We start from the raw sequence: 19,145 nt of genomic DNA, 5'->3' as shown, positions 1-19,145 counted from the left end.
TACCTAACAACACAGAAATATTCTCTTTAATTGATGCATATGTAACTTCCTTGAGAAGTCGACGATACTTTGGAGAAACTCTTTTATTACAAACGATACAACTGTATGATTTCGGCATTATTTTTTATGATAATCTACAGGGAACTAACAGTTATCTCAAATCTCCCCAACTTACCTCATCAGAAGGAAAAACAAACCGCCACTTTATCCCCTCTAAAAGTGATCTAATCTAAAATAACCCCAACTTACCTCAACGCCAATCTAAAGCCCAAAAAAAATCGAATATGTGTATGGTATCACCTTACACTACTTACAAAAACGTCAATATGAAATTAAAAGATATCTCTAATTGTTTTTTGTGAATGCAACAAACAATATAACAGAGTGATTACAACGGATTTAAAATGCGCAATTCTGCAAATGGCAGACCAACAAAACACGCTCCCAATTCTGAATAGATTTGCGGTCACGTGTTAGAATAATTGTATTCATCGCGGCTGTACACCACGTGATGAATTGTAATATTCAATAGGTCAATCGGAGTCAAATCTAGGTTAACACAGTCATAACAATGGAAGCAACAAGTTTGTTTTGAACATGTTTTTTTGTAAAATTAAGTATGAGCGCACGTTTGTCGGTTCTTCTCCTTTTTTAAATATGACATTAATTTATTCAATATACAACTACAGTTTTCTTAAGAACAGCCGACAAACATGCGCTGACTATGTATTAAGACGTTGAAAAAAGCGTGACCCTGATTATCTATTGATATTCAAGAAATTGTCGCGACTCATACCTTCGATTTTGATTTAGTTTTCCTTAAATAGAATTTTTTTGATTCATATATGTAGCGTGAATATACAGTTAAGATATCGGTGAGTTGTATAATGGAAAGAAAAATTCATTTTTTGAAACTTCAATTTACGGCTTTTTTTTCAGGGCAGTTAAGTCCACCCATTCTTTAATACGAACCCTTATTCTATATGCAAAACATATTTTAGTTCCATTTCCGGAACAAGTTCTGAGTTATTTTGTTTTAACACAACAGGTATTTTTAAAGAAAAAAAATCATTCACTGAATTTAAAAAACAACAGAATCACATAAATCCTTCCCACTAAAAAGAATAAACAGGCCTAGATCACTGTTATCATTTACGATCCCGGCAAAAGCATGTATCTACATGTACATGTGTAGGTTCCATAGAGTGGCGGATCTATTATGTACATGTAAATGGAATCGCACACATTGATAAGGTTCACAAAAAGTTTGTCCTCGGAAAGAATGGAATAAGAAGCTCTTTTCTGTAAAGCAGAGCCTGTAAACATAGAGACAATAGTGTTTAAGTCATCCATCTACATCAGATCTTTAAATGATTAAATTTATACAAGAACATTTTTTATGCCCCCGTATCGAAGGTTCGGGGGTATATAGTATTTGCCCTTTCCGTCCGTCTGTCTGTCTGTTTGTCTGTTTGTCCGCAAAAACTTTAACATTGCCCATAACTTTTGATTGCTCGGAGCTATGGCTTTCATATTTCGCATGTGTATTCCTTGTGACAAGACCTCCCTTTGGATACTAACATTTTTACCCCTTGGACCTTGACCTTGGAGTTTGACCTACCTTTGGAACACTTTAACCTTGGCCATATCTATTGAACCGTTGGTGCAAGGGCCTTTATACTTAATATATGTAATCCTTGTGACAAGACCTTCCTTTGGATACCAACAATTGTAATCCATTGACCTTGACCTTGGAGTTTGACCTTCTTTTGAAAAACTTAAACCTTTGTCATAACTTTTGAATGATTGGTGCTTCAGCTTTCATATTTCACCAGTATATTTCTTGTGAGAAGGCCTTTCCTTAGGCACCATTAATTTTGGGCATTTGACATTGACCTAGATGTTTGACTTACTTTTGAAAAACTTTAACCTTTTCCATATCTATTCAATGGTTGCTGCTAGGGCTCTCATATTTCACAGGTATATTCCTCGACACAAGACCTTACTTTGGGTACCCACTATTTGATTTGCATTTGAGAAAGTTTAACCTTTGCAATAAGTTGCCATATGGGGGCATCAGTGTTTCACAAACACATCTTCTTTAAATCATAAAATCACATATACTTTTCCCATTTGCATTAATGAAAAGAATTCGAGTTGTTGCATGTTCATAACTATAACACAATAATATTATTGAATAGCAATGATATTTACGTACAAAAAAATTGCCTTTGTCAGCTAGAGGCGGTTCTTTCAAATGAGGCAATTTGAATGAAACTCAAGTCTGTTGATGGAACTGTCATCTAACTGCAATATGATTTCATGTTTAAATAATAAGATATTTTGAATTATAATCAACATAAGACAAGGACGTATATTTGTTGTTGTCTAACGTATTCAATTTAAATACATAATAGCTTTGTCTTTCCTACACATATGCATACAAAAATACAATGATGTACTGGTAACAGAAAAGTCATTTCTAAAAATTATCTTTTGAAATCTCTGATGAAATTATACTCACAAAGCAGATGTTAATAATCCAGCGCTAATTCTTCTGGCCTATATGATGCAAAAATCTTGTTTGAAAATCAGGAACTTAGAAAACGCGCACATCCTGTTTACCAGAATTCAAATTTGGCCTAGATAAGCTGCAAACCACTAAACACTCTAACGCGCTGCCCAGCATGAGAATTGCATAACAAGGTTATCATGACACTGAAACTGACCAGTGAAGCCACTCCTAATCTGCTGCCTTGGAGTTTAGGAAATATGATGCAAACAGACGAGATCGTAAAAAATCAGACTGTGTCAATTATTGTAAACAGTTTGTTAGTTATCATTTTTTTTTAAAATAAAATATCTTTAGTTTATTCAGTGAACTTCGTATTCAGTAGGAACGTAACATTACGATGTTTCAGATTTATAGAAGAGGAATATTTTATTTCATGTTTTAAAAACATTTTATAACGTAATATGAAACTGTTTAATATATTCAAACAAGACATACCTTTGGAATCATTTTTAAAACGTTTCAAAAACATTACATGGAAACGTTCCTTAAGGATTTTACCTTAACATTTTTGAAAACATTTTAGAAATGTTTTTAAAATGTTACAACGTGAAAGAAAAATGTTTTTAAAACATTTCAAAAAAGTTAACACTGAAATGTTTTGAAAAAAACCTTTTTATAACGCCAATGAAATGTTTTGAAAATGTTTTGCGCTACCTGGGATGTTGGCGGAAGTCTAGAGTTCGCGTGTGGAGTTCTTTCACAAACTTAAAAGATTCAAGGGATTTCGAAAGAGGAAGTAATGAGTTATTTAATGGCAACTTAGCGATCGCCACATTTAGAGTGCTCACTATATTTAAACTAAGATTGTGATATCAACTGTTACTAAGCAAGGTTTTCCAGATAGTTGTCAAAAATATGTCCCGTGTTGTATAGAGATCGTCCATAATACATTATACACGTGTAATATACTGAAACGCAAAAAAGCAACAACTACAAATACCTGAATTTTTTATCTAATGATATTCACACAATTTAGCACAGATTTTAACAGTAAGATAAACTTGATTTAAAAACATCAGAGATTTGATTAAAACGTTGAATATTATCTTTTCATCGTAGAAAGAACCAGATATTCTTTAACACCCCAATCAATTAAAGTGTACTACGCACCACAATTGCAGCACGGATTCTACGATGCATTGAGTTCATCAGTCTCTTGGTCTGAGCGAAAGAAATATTCTTCAGCCTTTTTGAAGTGCCTGTTTTTCAGATGCTGAGGGCGAATTTCCTCGAATCTGGCGCAGTCTAGATATAGTTTTGAAATCTGGTGCCTGTTAGAGCTAGGTAGCTTTAAAATCTGGTACCTGTTAGAGGTAGGCAGCTATAGCAACCCTTAGACCTCCGGCTAATGAGATGTAAGACCATGATGAGGCGTGATTTAGTTAATTTTTTAATCTACAACTTTCGTTCAGCTCAGTATGAGAATTTCCAGCTAGAGCAATGGAATTGTGTGCCTAAAGTCATTTTCAGGAAGCCTTGGCATCACTTGCGGAAAAGAAAAAAGTCTAGAACTTTTTTTTCGGAATATTGCTGCAATACCTATATGAACAAATGCATGCTTTTGTAACTCCAAATTATAGCAAAATGTTTTGCTTAACATGTAATTTTTGATTTCCGTTAAGTCGGGATCGAACTTTTGTCCGGTGAAGGGATGAAAATCATTTAACTATAAATTACCCACTACGCAAGGCTGAAGATGAACGTATACTTTTTAAGTACAAAAATACCCTATATCTTAATTTTTTTCCTATAAAATATGATGTTGCGTTTCTTTTGCGTTTCAGTATTTATGCTCCTGTAATGATGTGTTATATCTCAACTAACTATAATGTGTTATATCTCAACTAACTCTCTCTATCTCTCTCTCTCTATATATATACGAGTATATATATATATATATATATATATATATATATATATATATATATATATATATATATATATATATATATATATATATATATATATATATATATATATATATATATATTCTTCTCCAGAATGTCATTATTCTACAAAGTTAAAAATTGTTTAAGCTTATTTTATCTTAATATACAAAATAACGGGACAGAACGAAGTAATTTCATTTTTTTACCTCCTCATGCAATTTTTTAATATTTAAAATATAATCTATACTTTTTCGTAACTAACAAAGAATCCAACTGACATATCCTTAGGTAAGCAGCATTGATGTAGCGCAAAATTATAAGTGTGCAGTGTAAGCATATGGAAATTGTGAAAAGTCAACATCAGACCCACCACATGTACATCGTCTAAATTGTACTGTCATTCAAAATAAGTTTAGTAATAGTGAAAAAATGAATAAATTCTATATTTAAATAATTTCTTCTAGTTGTATTTATAGGACACCTGGTATATGGAAGTGGAATGAAGAAAGTCCTGTATACCATTCTAGTATTTTTTTTTTTTAACAAAAGAACAGGAATGATATAGTGATTAGAAACTGAGACAGATATTGAGGAGAATTTTATGTTGTCGATAATTCTTTGATTGATTGAGATTGTGTGTCATTAATGGTAAATATTCTCAAGGTTTTTGTAGTAGGGAGTTTGAAATTTACCGACCCCAACCCCTTCCGAATTTTAATTTTCAGCTGGCAACAAGATCTACTTCATTTCGAAAATAGCATCTCTCCGGTGACAGTTAGCAATAACTCTAATCATGACCACTTAAATGGGGATGCACTGCGTTCCAGAATGTATCGTGTGTATTTTCTGAAGGATCCTGCCCTAAAAAACACATCCATTGGCTAGACAGAAGATGACACATATTTTTTTTTTGTAAATTAAAGTAGCGGATAATGATATGCAGGCCTGTATAAAGCAATTTCCAATTTCATTTTGGGTTAAGGGGGCATAATCATACATTTTCAGGTTTTGGTGATGCACTAAAATTCCTTGAGAACCAAAAAGAAAAAAAAATCATAAAACGTTATTATTGAAGGCACACAAGAATAAAGTTGTTCCTTCGTTTTCTATAGTATACTATACATTGGCAAAATTTTCTTTGGCAGATGTTTCACTTCTGATCTCAGTTTCTTCAGTTTGGTTGACCAATCAGAATTTATTCTTAAAATCAACTCAAAAAACAATCCCCCCAAATAAAGGTGAAATCACATTGAAGGTAAGGAATTAAGTCACTTTCAAATTATTTGTTTGTTTCGTATATCATCTTCTCTTGACCTTGTTCAGAAGATATGTGTCAACATAAAAATAAAATTAAAATTACAAATTCCTTTACCTTTACTTGAACTTTTACTTGACGATTTAATGTGTAATATAGGCTAAGCTCTTATATATTCTTTCGACTGTTAAAACTGACATCGGAACGAAAGAAAGAATGGGTGTTTTTGTTTTTGTTCATATTAAAAGTATGTATGTACCTTCCTCTTTTTCTGTCTCTCGGCGATGCTTTCCTGGATAAAACCTCTTTTTTGACCTCTAAACAGGCCTAGATTAGACAGAACTTGACAGCTTCTGCTTAAGTTCATATTCTTAAGAGATTGGAAGTGTTTGCATTGTACCCATGTTCACATAACAAATAAAAGAGAAAATGGGTAGGATATTAACCGTTATTTTAAGAGTCTTTTTTTTCTCACACATTGTCTAAGCCACAGTAACTGCGAACCACAAGAGCGTCAAAGATCTTTGTTTATCAATATCTGTATTTGATGATGCACAAAATAACATAATTTATAGTAGAAAATATGACACATATATGTACTCAAAAAATTAATTATCATAATACATTTCTAGAGTATTTCTGACTTTAATTTCACAATTGACAACTTGCTCTTAAAATCAATATTTTACGGATTAAAAAGAAACTATACGAAACAGAAAAAGGTATATTGTGATGTCACATTCATAACAAATCTTTCATGGAATTTTATGAACTACCCTTTTATCTGATAAAGAGTTCACCAAAGTTAACCCCACTTCAAAAATACCCATCCACAATGAGGTCTAATTAGTACGGTAAATCACTTTCTTTGCGAAAACTTTATTTTCGCGTAATTACGCGAGACAATTTACACGGGAAAATTTCATTCTGGCGTTAATACGTATTGTTAAGGATTATACAAGTATACAACAATAAACATAGTTCATGAAAATTTTGTCTCTCTTTTAAATACCGAATAGCTATCTCGCGAAAATAAGTTGTTGCGAAAATAGAGTGATCTGCAGTAGTAAATATATTTAAAGTGCCAGATTGATGTTTTTTGTGTGACCTTTCACCGTTCTGGTTTATTCCCTCTTTTTCTGTGATAAAAGACGTGTAACTGAAAATCCTGTTTTCTTTAGACACCTCAAATTTCAGTTTTGTCTGTTTTGTTGTGTGCAGCTGTGTGATTGTTTTATCTACAAAAAAGTCATTTAAGTATTGTTATACTTGTTCAATGTTTTAAAAATTTACAATAACATCAAACAAGTGAAGCCCACTTTTACGATTTACAATTTGATGGGACACCTTCACAAGTTATATAATATAGCTTTTGATTTTGTTAAAAATCAAAGGTAGCATTCTGCGTTTGCAGTGTTCCCATATGGTCTATAAGCTTTGGATATTTTACTTTTCTTAAACTGACTGTTCTGCTAAATCCCCAAAAATGAACAACAGTAAAAATGTACGTCATATATTTTTGTTGACGATTTGGCAGGATTACCTTTACATCCCCAAACACTACACTCCTCCCTAGTGCATTTGCACTCTTGTTGACAGCCGTCTCCAAACCTAGGATATACACATGACTGCCCACAGCTTACATCAAAATATTCAGGCTTACATTCTGGCTCAAAATGAAAAGTAAGACATTAGAGATCAGAGACTAGAGATCAGTACTCATCGTACAATCAAATCAAAGGTATGTTATATTCTGACATCTAGAGTGTATTCAATTCCATATTTTTAAAGTCCATTTTTCTATATTTTTTTCTAAAAATGTATAAATTAATGCACAAAATAAAATATGAATGAAAATCAGTATATAATTTTAAAAAAATCAAATAATAATTTCATTAAGCAAATTGGACGATGGGGAGAGTTGAAAGATTTTAATGATAATTCATATGATACCTACTTGGGCAGGTCTTATAATTGTCATCCCATTTGTACCCTGAATAGCACTTCCCGAATCTGCTTATAAATGGGAAAAATCTATATTTCATTATTATTTTTTCGAATGTTTTAAATATAATTTTTAAAGACAATATCACGATCTTACCTTCGGCCTTCGCACTGTGCTGAGCATGCTGGCGTGACAACTAGACAGACCACAAAGCCAAACAGAGCCATTTAAAAGTTATGTTGCAATGAAATATATGTTTTACAAAAATTAAAATATTTCCTTAAAACTGGTTGGTGAAACAGTTATTTTTAGATAACATAAAAATACCTCCTCAGTCCACATGCATCTTTGTAATGTATGTTTCGATTAGTATCCACAAATAAGGGCGTCCTAATTAATTGGCATTACATCCGTCATATGAAGTCGAAACATATATCAGAACTTTGTTACCTTTTCAGCATGTACATTTAGGTATTCAATGAAATGATCCAAACTCAACTTCCGATATTTATCAAAATCTCTTTCCTGCTCAAGTGCATCGTTCTATATTTATAATATAAATCGCAATATGGATAATTAAAACTTATTGGATTTCTTGTGAAAATATTTATAAAAGCATAAGTGTAATATAGGGTATATATAGGAACAACTTTTATTCAAGTAAAAGCAAATGCATATTAAAATGCTCTACCATCAAATATCATAAATTTTGCAAACTTGAAGAATATTTTCATTTTTTATTATTATTAGGTAAATATTACGCAAAATATACATTGAATAATTCATAGATAGTTTCGATCAAAAGAGGGCATATGTTCGCAATGACAAGTGGGGAGATGTCGAAGTTGAGAAACAGCATCTTAATTACATGTTACTTATTTTCCTTTATTTATTATGAAATTTGAGCTTTTAACTTATTAATTGGCAGAATCACCATCACTTTTACCAAAACAGAGAACACACAAAATACTTTTTCCCCATAGAAATAATCAAACTCAGGGCCCTATATCACTTTGAATAAAAATTATAAATGCTGTTTAAATTACACAGAACTTTTCAATTCATACGATGCCTAGTCTTGCGGCGCAAGTCCTGAATTCGTCCATAAAATATTAATTCTGGAAATATTTCTCAAGGTATAATGATTCATATAAATATTTAGGTATTAGATCGTAAAAAAAAAATATTGAAATTCATATTATTAATACCATTATACTAAATTAAATGATGAAGAACCCTGAATTTTTAATTATTACGCAATATCTCAGTAACAGAAAAGTAAAAATTATTTTCAAAGCTTTACGAATCTTCAAATGTCAATTTCCCATATTTTTTACTCGAAAAAGTGTTACAAAACAATGATTATGTTGTATGAAGATGAAAAAATCGAAAGTCTTTTAATTAATTTTAATATCTTTGATAATTTTAATTAATAAGTTAATTTAGTTCTTACCACACTTGGGGTATATCTTAAGTTTATCACTGAATACTTTTTTATTGAAGTAAATTTTATATCATATTAACAACCTATAATATCAAGATATTTTCTTTCTTTTTATAAAGCAAAAGCTCTATTATTGGATTCATGAACAGAAAAACAATTGACTATAATTTGCATTTTTAACAACAGTTTGCCAACTTATCATAAGATAAATGAAAAAAATCTTCTGTGAATTTACATATCAAAATCTGCATAGCATTACGTTCTTGAACTACAAGTGATAGAGTGATAATATTCCATACAATCTTGCAAAGGTACACGTAAAAAAGTTAGCAATACATTGTATACAGTGTATCTCAAAAGTTTTGTAAATGACATATGTCACAGTCTCACACACAAAAACACCCATACACACAGCTCAATCCCTGTTACGAAAAGTATGCTGAAAAGAAAAAGAAACGCAGGGTAACACTATATGCGAAATATTTTTGACTTTTTGGCCGAAAAAAAATTGAAAAAAGTGATTAGAGGTGCATATTGCTTATTGTGCACTCAAATCAGTAATAAAAAAATTCTCAAGAGTGAAATGTATGTCATCACGTAGGGAAAGCGATAATAGCAAAAGAGAGAGAGAGAGAGAGAGAGAGAGAGAGAGAGAGAGAGAGAGAAGAAAAAACAAGTGCATTTTGATGATGACAGGTTTGATAGCACGTTTTGAAGTACCACATGATTCACTGGAGATATACACATTGCTTTTTCCATTTTTACAGTCAATATGAATTTCTTGCAATCATGGTATGACTGAAAGTTCCATTAGGTTTAGTATTTGAATTACCAAACTAAAGAAAAAGACAACAACATGTTGCCGTGCAGTTTGTTATAAATATTTGCACCATGGTACATTGTCAGAGAAGAACTTGAATGGTTTCCAACTAACCGTGACGGTGACCTTGACGCGTTACACTGCCACATCAAGATGGGATTTTTCATCCTACCACCTTGTAATCGCTACGACATTACCACTAAAGCCGCTATTAATACAGTTGGCAATCATAATCATTACATTTATCCTAATACTGAAGGAAACAGATTGCTCTATTTTGGTCCGTGAGCTCGTCAAATTTACGTCAGTGTTACTCTCACTCGCGCACGTGTTCGTTGCCTAATTTTTCAGCATGTTCACCCCTAGCAAAACGTAGCCAGTTTGTCAAGACTTTATCGCAAACATTCACAATTACCAAATCAACTGGCCTCTGTAAAATTTATCTTTATCTCTACTAGAAAACCTAATGGACCAACTGGACGGTAGGATTTGAAGGCATCAGAATGCCCCAGCTACTCTCGACCAACTAAGGACTGCCCTGTCGAAAGGGTTGAATAATATCCGTATGAGAAAGAGAAATGCACTTATGAACTCCATAGAATGGACAATCAAGGCTGTGACAGATGCGCGAGGGAAATAATGACAGTCTTTGTTTTCACTTGGGGGGGAGGGGGGGTTACCGTCATATGAATTTCAATAACTCATGAATTATCAGTCTAAACCAAATGAGATTTTGGTAACTTGTTGAGAAAACATGAGTTTAAATGTTATATAACAATACTGAAAAATACGTTAAAATAGCATTAATTACCTTGAGTTTCTTTTTTTTTCAGTATAATTTTGTTTTTTGAATCTGCATATCCAGTGAAAATAAGTTCGTGTATAGAAGCTTAAAAAATAAGTATATTTTAATGACTTGCAATAAATAACAGTTTCAAGATAAATTATAATGTATCCCACTGAGCTTGAGATAAAAGATACCACAGAGTCTGACACATCTGTTTCATATTTATATTTTATTAGAAATAGATGTGTAATGTAATCTAACAACAAAGCTTTATGATAAACGTGATGACTTTAACTTTTCAATCGTCAACTTCCCTTACCTATGCAGCATTATACCCTTATCACCTGCATACGGAGTTTATATCAGTGGATTCGATATGCCAGAGCATGCTTTACGTATGAACAATTTCTAAAATGAGGCAAATTATTGACAAACAAGTTGATGAAACAAGAATATCAGCAGTCTCGTTTGAAGTCATCATTTCTTAAGTTCTATGGTCGATACAATGACCAAGTCAGCAAATACAATCTATCATTAAGTGAAATGCTGACTGACTTTTTTTCATACTAATTGTAGGGCCATTATTTTCACACTGAACTGTCGGCGGATTTTTCCGTTATTTTCCGATCATGTCAAGGAGCACACGGTGGGTGTGACCGGTCGGCAGGGGATGCTCACTCCTCCATGGCACCTGATCCCACCTCTGATGTTTTAGAGGTCTATGTTTGCTCTGCCCCAAAATTTGTATTGTTTAATCAACTTTTGAGCTCGAATACTGTTCGTTATCTTCACATATTTTATTGATAATAATTATAGCTGGAGCAACAACAACAAAGCAGGTATGCCTTTCACCCACCCAATATCCCTTCTTTTTTCGAGGTGAAATAATAACTTGCCTATTGCTCTTGTAGGGAAGGCATGATTATTCAAACTTCAAGTAGAAGTATTAGATCTGCTTTAAGTACCAAGTATGCATGTTGAGAGTGAATATCAGATTGAACAAACTCTTTTTATCAAGATCAATCAAGCATGAAATATAATACACCTTGAAGCATTTTACGTAACGCACATTGTGCAAAGAGATATTTGTTAGAACATTGGTTTGCAAATGTAAAAATTATTCAATGAATCAATCAATTTTTTGTTATCATTTATCTTGTTTGTGCTTTGATTCGACTCAAATAACCTGCGGAGGAGATCTTGGTATAAAAGTTAATTATTCCCATAGATCTGTGCTGTTATAAGGTATCTTTTACCCAATATATACACTAGAAAAAATTGCTAACGCACTACTTGTTATTCTTATTTGTGAATTGAACATTTGCAACTAGAATGTATATCTATTACATGTATGACATTTTTTTTCCAAATGAACACAGTGGGGTTGTCAAATGTCTTTGTGTCATGATAAGACCCTTAAATGACCTTCTTGCCCGGAAACAATTTCTCAACGTGCAAGGCGCACAGTTTTTGTCCAGATTTGAATTTGATGATTACTGATGGTGGTCCATAAGGCTGCAACAGAAGCAGTCTTCCACTTAAAAATCAAATAATATAATTTGGGTTTGTATTCCATGGATTTTTTTTTTTTTGGATGGACTTCTGCGACAAATTGTTATTTTATGTACAACTAACAATGTTAACAATGTACACATTTTTTCTTTCCTCACCAAGGCAGCTTACTAGTAGAAGAAAGTGATATACTTTTACACATCCACGTGCTTATGAGACGTATTCTTTACCGAAATTTAGATTCGGAGAGGTAATGAAACTTTTAGAAGATTCATAGCAGGAACTGATTAACTTTCAAAATTTATTTGCTTTGTACATAATATGCTCTTAATTGACCTTATTCAAAAGATAAATGTATAATACATTTTTATAAGAAATTACAAGGATTGTCAAATCGATCAATTTTAAGTAACCGGTTCTTGGCCTACCTTTTTTGATTGAGAACTCGCGTACTCGGTAAAAATGCAAAAAAAAAAAAAAAAAAAAAAAAAAAAAAAAATCACAATTTGAAACTGTCTATCTTCAATATCGTATATTGTTGTTTTTGCCTAAATACCGACGTTAATTCAGTCATACAGGGAAAAGAAGAATGTAAAATTTAAATAATATTAACTAGATGCTGTCATGAGACAGTAACACCCGCACTAATGTGTTTGCCTCTAAATGCGGGCACGTAGCATCGGGGGGGGGGGGGCAGAGGGGGCCTGCCCCCCTTTTTTCAAAACATAACTTTTTACTGTTGAAAATGTTCATGAACGGGTGGTCCCCCCACTTTTGTTGCATTATAGTCAAATAAAGGTAATGTAGTAGTGTATATATAAAATTGCAGTACTGAAAGAAGTTGGAATCCACCCCCAACCCTAACCCCCACCCACCCCACGAAATAGGATTTTTGAGTTTTGAAAAAAAAAAATTTGGCTTGTCAAATTTTTTCGGGTAAGTTTAAATTTTTTTTCTCTGGCTACCCCCCCCCCCCCCCCCAATTTCAAAAACATTGCTACGTCCATGAAATGTGCTCTGATTGCTCTCCTTCAAATTCTGGTAACCAGTTAAGAAGGACACATTTAAATCAAGCATAAAATGCTCAGGTGAACATGCAGCCCATATGGGCCTCTTATGTAAATCAGGTGCGGATCCAGGAATTTTTTCCAGGGGGATCCAACCCAGAAATTTCTTGACAAGCAAAAAAAAAAAAATCTATTTCATGGTGGTGGTGGTGGGGGGTGGGGGGGGGGTGGGGGGAGAGGGGGGGGGGGTTGGCCGCTCACTTTTTAAGCTTCATATGTATAGCTTTTCAACTTAACAGGGGTCCGTATTTCTAATGGGGGGGGGGGGTTCCAAAGTCACTTTTAGTTGCTTTCGTATATAGATTTCGTGTATTGGTTCCGGAACCCCCCCCCCTTCTAGATCTGCGCATGTTAATATTTCATTACCAGTCTGATATTACCTAATGATGTAAATTCTGAAAAAGAGAGAATTTTTGAAAGATTTGTGTAAAAAAAAAAAAAGAGGGGGGGGGGGTTAATTTTCTACTCATACGTTGAATTTATTGTCAAAACAACAAATATTATTATTTTAGTGCCTAGCTTTTTTAATGAACTTACATAAAAAAAATGCCAACTTGTTCAAATTTTTATCAGTATTTGGGTAGAATTCGAACCCCTTTCCAAATCTTGACCCACTCAACTTTGTCAAAAATCAATCCCACCCACGATTCACCCGTTTTCCTGTCATATTTAGAATAGATGACACAAACTTATGGAAAAAAAAATTGTATGTAATTATAATATAAATTTTACAAATTTAGACCTTTTTGGAAAATATATAGACTCGTGCGTGGAATTACGTCACACTGCGAGCACTACTTTTACCGTTATCATTATTGTTTTGCACACGGTGTATGTACATCATTATTATGTTCCCCAAACGAAGTTTGGGAACATATTGTTTTTACCCTGTTTCTTATTATTATTATTCTTTTTTTCTACTTTCTTCCCCGGTACTTTTTTGTCCGGGAGTGTTCTCATAGAACCACTTATCCGATTGACATGAAACCTTTTTAGGGTTAATAGGCATGTTGTGTAGGTGTTCGGAACGAAGGTCATTTTGCGTGCACGTGTGCGCGCGTGCAATGAGTGAAACGACTGATATACTTGATGAAGCCGTAACTTTTATATTTCTTGATGAATTGCTTTGAAACTCAAAATATAAAGATATATTAGTAGTCTAGAGAAGATAACATGGTCAAATTAGCGTGAACTCACGCGCATGCACGTGCACTCTTCTCTGATTGGCTGATACAAAAATCTCAATAATTTCCTTGTTTTTTGACAAAATACTTTGAAATTTAGAATGTAAGTATATATTATAAGGTGCTACAACATGTTATATAGGAAATTTCTTGAAAACACGCGCATGCAGGTGTGATGCAATCTGATTGGTTGAAACTTTAAATGTCTATAACTCCCTTGGTTTTCAACAAAACAGGATGAAATTTATGACATGGATAGACACATAGAACTCCTACATTATGATACTATCAAAATTGAATGCGAGGCCAAGCATGCTCGTATGCTGAATTCTGATTGGCTAATACTTAAAGGGTTACATCTCTCTTATTTTTCAATGTGATTCTTTGATATTTAACACAAATGTATGTATTGGGACACACTATAAGAAAATTAATGTGAAAAATGTAGAAAACATGTGCAAGCACATGCACTGAAATTTGATTGGCTTATACCCATATGGCTATATCGGAGTAGTTTTCCAATGAAATACCCTTAAAAATAAAGTGTCCATCTATATTACAAAAGTATTGTCTAATTTATTGAAGCTTGTAGGGAATGGGGCATCATAAGGGATTGGGGAGCCGTTTGGGGAACATCTGTAACGGTTCCCGTTACAATTAGCACTAGTTACCACTGGGATTATTAATATTTAGTGTGTGTTTTAAATGGATTTATTATTCTATCAAGTTGACAGTACCTATAACAGTCGGTAAGTATATTATGAATATATTATTTTGAACGTTTAGAACGGGGTTTGTTTGTTGTTTAACGTCCTTCTCGAGAATTTTTCACTCATATGGAGACGCCACCACTTGCCGGTGGAGGGCTGCAAATTTTAACCTATTAAATTATACAATGAGGCAAGTCCCTGGGGGTCATTCCACTCGATCTTTGGAACCGGAAACAATAAAATAACTTTCATTAAAGCAAAAGCCCCTAAGTCATCTTTGTATTATAACACACTAAATAGGATATATGGGGTCATGACCCCCCAGAGGTCATTCCCTAAAACTTCAAATGATCATATACATTGTATCTTGAAAATGGTTGAAACTCTCCCCTTAACCATATATATATTATTGTCCTTCGAAGCATTATGCATTAAATGATATAAAGGTTATGACCCCTTGAAGTCATCCTCATCCTGAAACTGGAAATGATCACAATATGACCTGGTCAAAAGTGTGTTAGTGATAATCTGCTTGACATTTTATTCAGGACCCCCTAGGGTCAGTCCACCCTCCTAGAATTAGAAAATGAAAATCATTCAGAGATCTGCCATTATATTTTGTGTACATGTACATTTTTGTATTATTCACAATTTATTTTTATGATACCAAAACAAGTTATAAATAATTTGTATAATTAAATGAGCCTGAGGCTGGGAAGGGGGAAGAGGGGAAGGAGTTATGTCTGCATGGTCTTAAATGTTGAAAACTCCTAAAATTTGTGAATATTAACCCAGCCGTTTCCCACTTGTCATCATTATTTACTGATCTTCTCACAACATACATGTGTCTTTATTAAATCAATAGATCATCGGCTTTTTTGGTCTTATGCCTAGCACTCCCTTGAATCAGGTATGGTGATATAAATATTTTAAGAATAATTTAAGGAATAACTGTCTAATTTTTTGGATTCATGATGTGATCAATCGAGTGGCTTGCGTGATAATTTGCATAAACGCCGAAGGCGTTTATGCATAAAATTATCACGCAAGCCAATCGATTGATCATCGTCAAGAATCCAAAAAATCTGACAGTTATTCCTTATATTTACATCCTCCTGATTCTGCAAATTCCCGTGCTAATAGCCCCGCTTCTGTCTCTATTTGTCCCGCCCCGCACGTGATTTTTTTTTTAATCGCGCCTATCGATGAACCAGTAGATTTATGTAGAAATAAAGTATTTTTACAATTTGTAATTTTATCTCGGACAAAGACATTGGAAATGTAAATATTAAGAATTAAAACAGGTCTAGCACAATCTCTTAAAATTGATTAAGCTCTGTATTTGAATTAGCTGTACTGGTATAGCTTGGTTTTGCTATTCAAAACACTTTGATTTAGCTATTTAATCATACTTTTTTTAATGTACTTTTTATCAATATAGATAAAAGTTGCACTATGTTGACATGGGTATAAATTTTAAATTTTCAGTTTTCTGAAAACAATGCATGGAGGAAAATTGCTTTTCAAAAATTGTCTCCTGAGAATTTGCTATCACAGATATACATATTTTGCATGGTGCTTTATACCTGGAGTGATTTTTCTCTCTCTCTCTCTCTGTCTCTGTCTCTCTCTCTCTCTCTCTCTCTCTCTCTCTCTCTCCTTCTCTCTAACATTTGCATGAGTCAAAATTAAAATGGAATTATAAGACAATTTTTTTTTGATTGATGACTTTTTAGGATTTTACACTAATTCATTCTGCAGCAAGAACGTTATCCCTCCCAGAAAAAAATAAGTTAACTCACTATCTTGTCTTTGATCTATAATTACGAAAGGACACAGCCAGAAGTCTTTTAACATTGTTTGTTACAAATTTCACTTGGAACTCCTATTAATTTGATCAAGATCAGTATTTTCAGTAGGCAGAAATGAACTTATCAATTATGCTTGAAAAGTACTCACTGTGAACAATCACCTGACTTGTTGAAGACAGGTATACATACCCCTCAGGGTATAATTATCATACAAAGGCCTGTACAAAATTGAAGACATAATTAAATCATCATCTTAGTTAAGATAAGAAGAAACACACTAAAGGTGTGATGAAATATTTAGAAACACAAAGAGTTTTATTTCTCATGCAAAATATTCTTTCTTGTGTAAAACATAACAATTGTTCAAATGAAGGGCCAAACCTTTTTTTAAGGAGGGGCCAAACCTTCTTTTAAGGGGAGATAAGAATGAGTGAAAATTTATTGTTATTTCAAAAATCTTCTTCTGAAGAACCACTTAGCCAGAAAAGTTTAAAATTATGTGAAACTCCATTACTTAGTGTAGATTCAAATCATGACCTTCAGGGGTAGGGTGCGGCCACATTAGGGGATCAAAGTTTTGTGAACATGGGAATGTACAGTAAAACACGCTTATAACAAAGTGCCTGGGATGGATGATTTTGCTTTGTTATAAGTGTAATTGCTTATATCCATTAAGTTTACAATATATTTTAAAGTCACGGGGAATGAAAATCGCTTTTCTGTAAGTGTCAATTCATTATAGGCTTGTTTGGCTATAAGTATGCTTTACTGTATAAGAAAAAAATTCCTTCTCAAGAACCACTAGGCAAGAAAAGTTGAATCTTATGTGAAAGTTTCATTACATAATGTAGAAACAAATTTGTTCTTTCAAAACTACTCCTCCTACAGGTAAAATGGTGCAACGAGTAGACTATACTAGTCTACATATTGTTTTTGTCAGTTTTCTTCTTCAATCAAATTTTGTCCAAGCCTTAACTTGACAACCCTTTGACATTAAGACTTCAAACATGAAACATGGAGAGATGGTATGGAATTAGGGTTGAGGCCACCAAACTCTTTTTACCTTGACCTTTCGATAAGGTCAAGGTCAATCTTAACATAAAAATATAGTCTAGGCTATAACCTGAGAACCCTTTGACATTAGGATTTCAAATTTGTAACATAGAAAAAAGACATTTACAAAAGACGCACTGCACTAAAATGTTGACCTTCACTCCTTTCTTCATTCAAGGTCAAATTGAGAAAACACCTCCAAACCATAACTTAAGAACCTTTTGACATTAAAACTTCAATCTTGGAACATGCAGAGGTGGTATGGAGAAAGGGTGCATGCAAACAAAATTTTTTACCTTGTTTTTATGCCCAGCCATGAATATGGCCGGTGCATATAGTGTTTGTCATGTCCATCTTCCGTCCTTTCATCCTTCCGTCCGTCTTTCCATCACGCTTTGCATTTAGCTCTGTTCAAAGCTCAGTTTCAAAGAAACTATCAAAGATATTTTTATCAAACTTCTAATGTTGATACATACTGATGAGAGCTATTCAACTGCATCAATATTTTTTGACATTGACCTTTCCTTTGACCTTGACCTCACTTTTCTTAAATTAGTGTTTAGCTCAGTTTTAAAGATACCATTCAAGAAAGTGCAATCAAACTTCATATGTTGATGCATACTGATGTAAGCTATTCAACTGAATCAACATTTTTTGACCTTGACCTTTCCTTTGACCTTGACCTCACTTTTCTTAAATTAGTGTTTAGCTCAGTTTTAGTGAAATCATTTAAGATATTTTAATGAAACTTCATATACTGATACATGTACATACTAATGAGGCTATTCAACTGCATCAATATTTCTTGACCTTGACCTTTCCTCTGACCTTGACCCCACTTTTCTTGAATTTGTGTCAAAATTCATATGCTGATACATACTGATGTAAGCTATTCAACTGCATCAATATTTTTTGCCCTTGAACTTTCCTTTTACCTTTATTTCATTTATTTTAAATTGGTGTTTAGCTCAGTTTTAAATAAACCATTCACAATATTTTATCAAACTTAATATGCTGATAAATATTTGTGAAAACTATTCAACTGCATCAAAAATATTTGACATTTAACTTTCCTGTGACCTTGACCTCACTT

This window comes from Saccostrea echinata, unplaced genomic scaffold (assembly GCF_033153115.1).
Source record: "Saccostrea echinata isolate AGI-Se365-2 ecotype Australia unplaced genomic scaffold, CSIRO_AGI_Sech_v1 ptg000015l, whole genome shotgun sequence".
Lineage (NCBI taxonomy): Eukaryota > Metazoa > Mollusca > Bivalvia > Ostreida > Ostreidae > Saccostrea > Saccostrea echinata.
Note: the sequence above shows the minus strand (reverse complement) of the source record.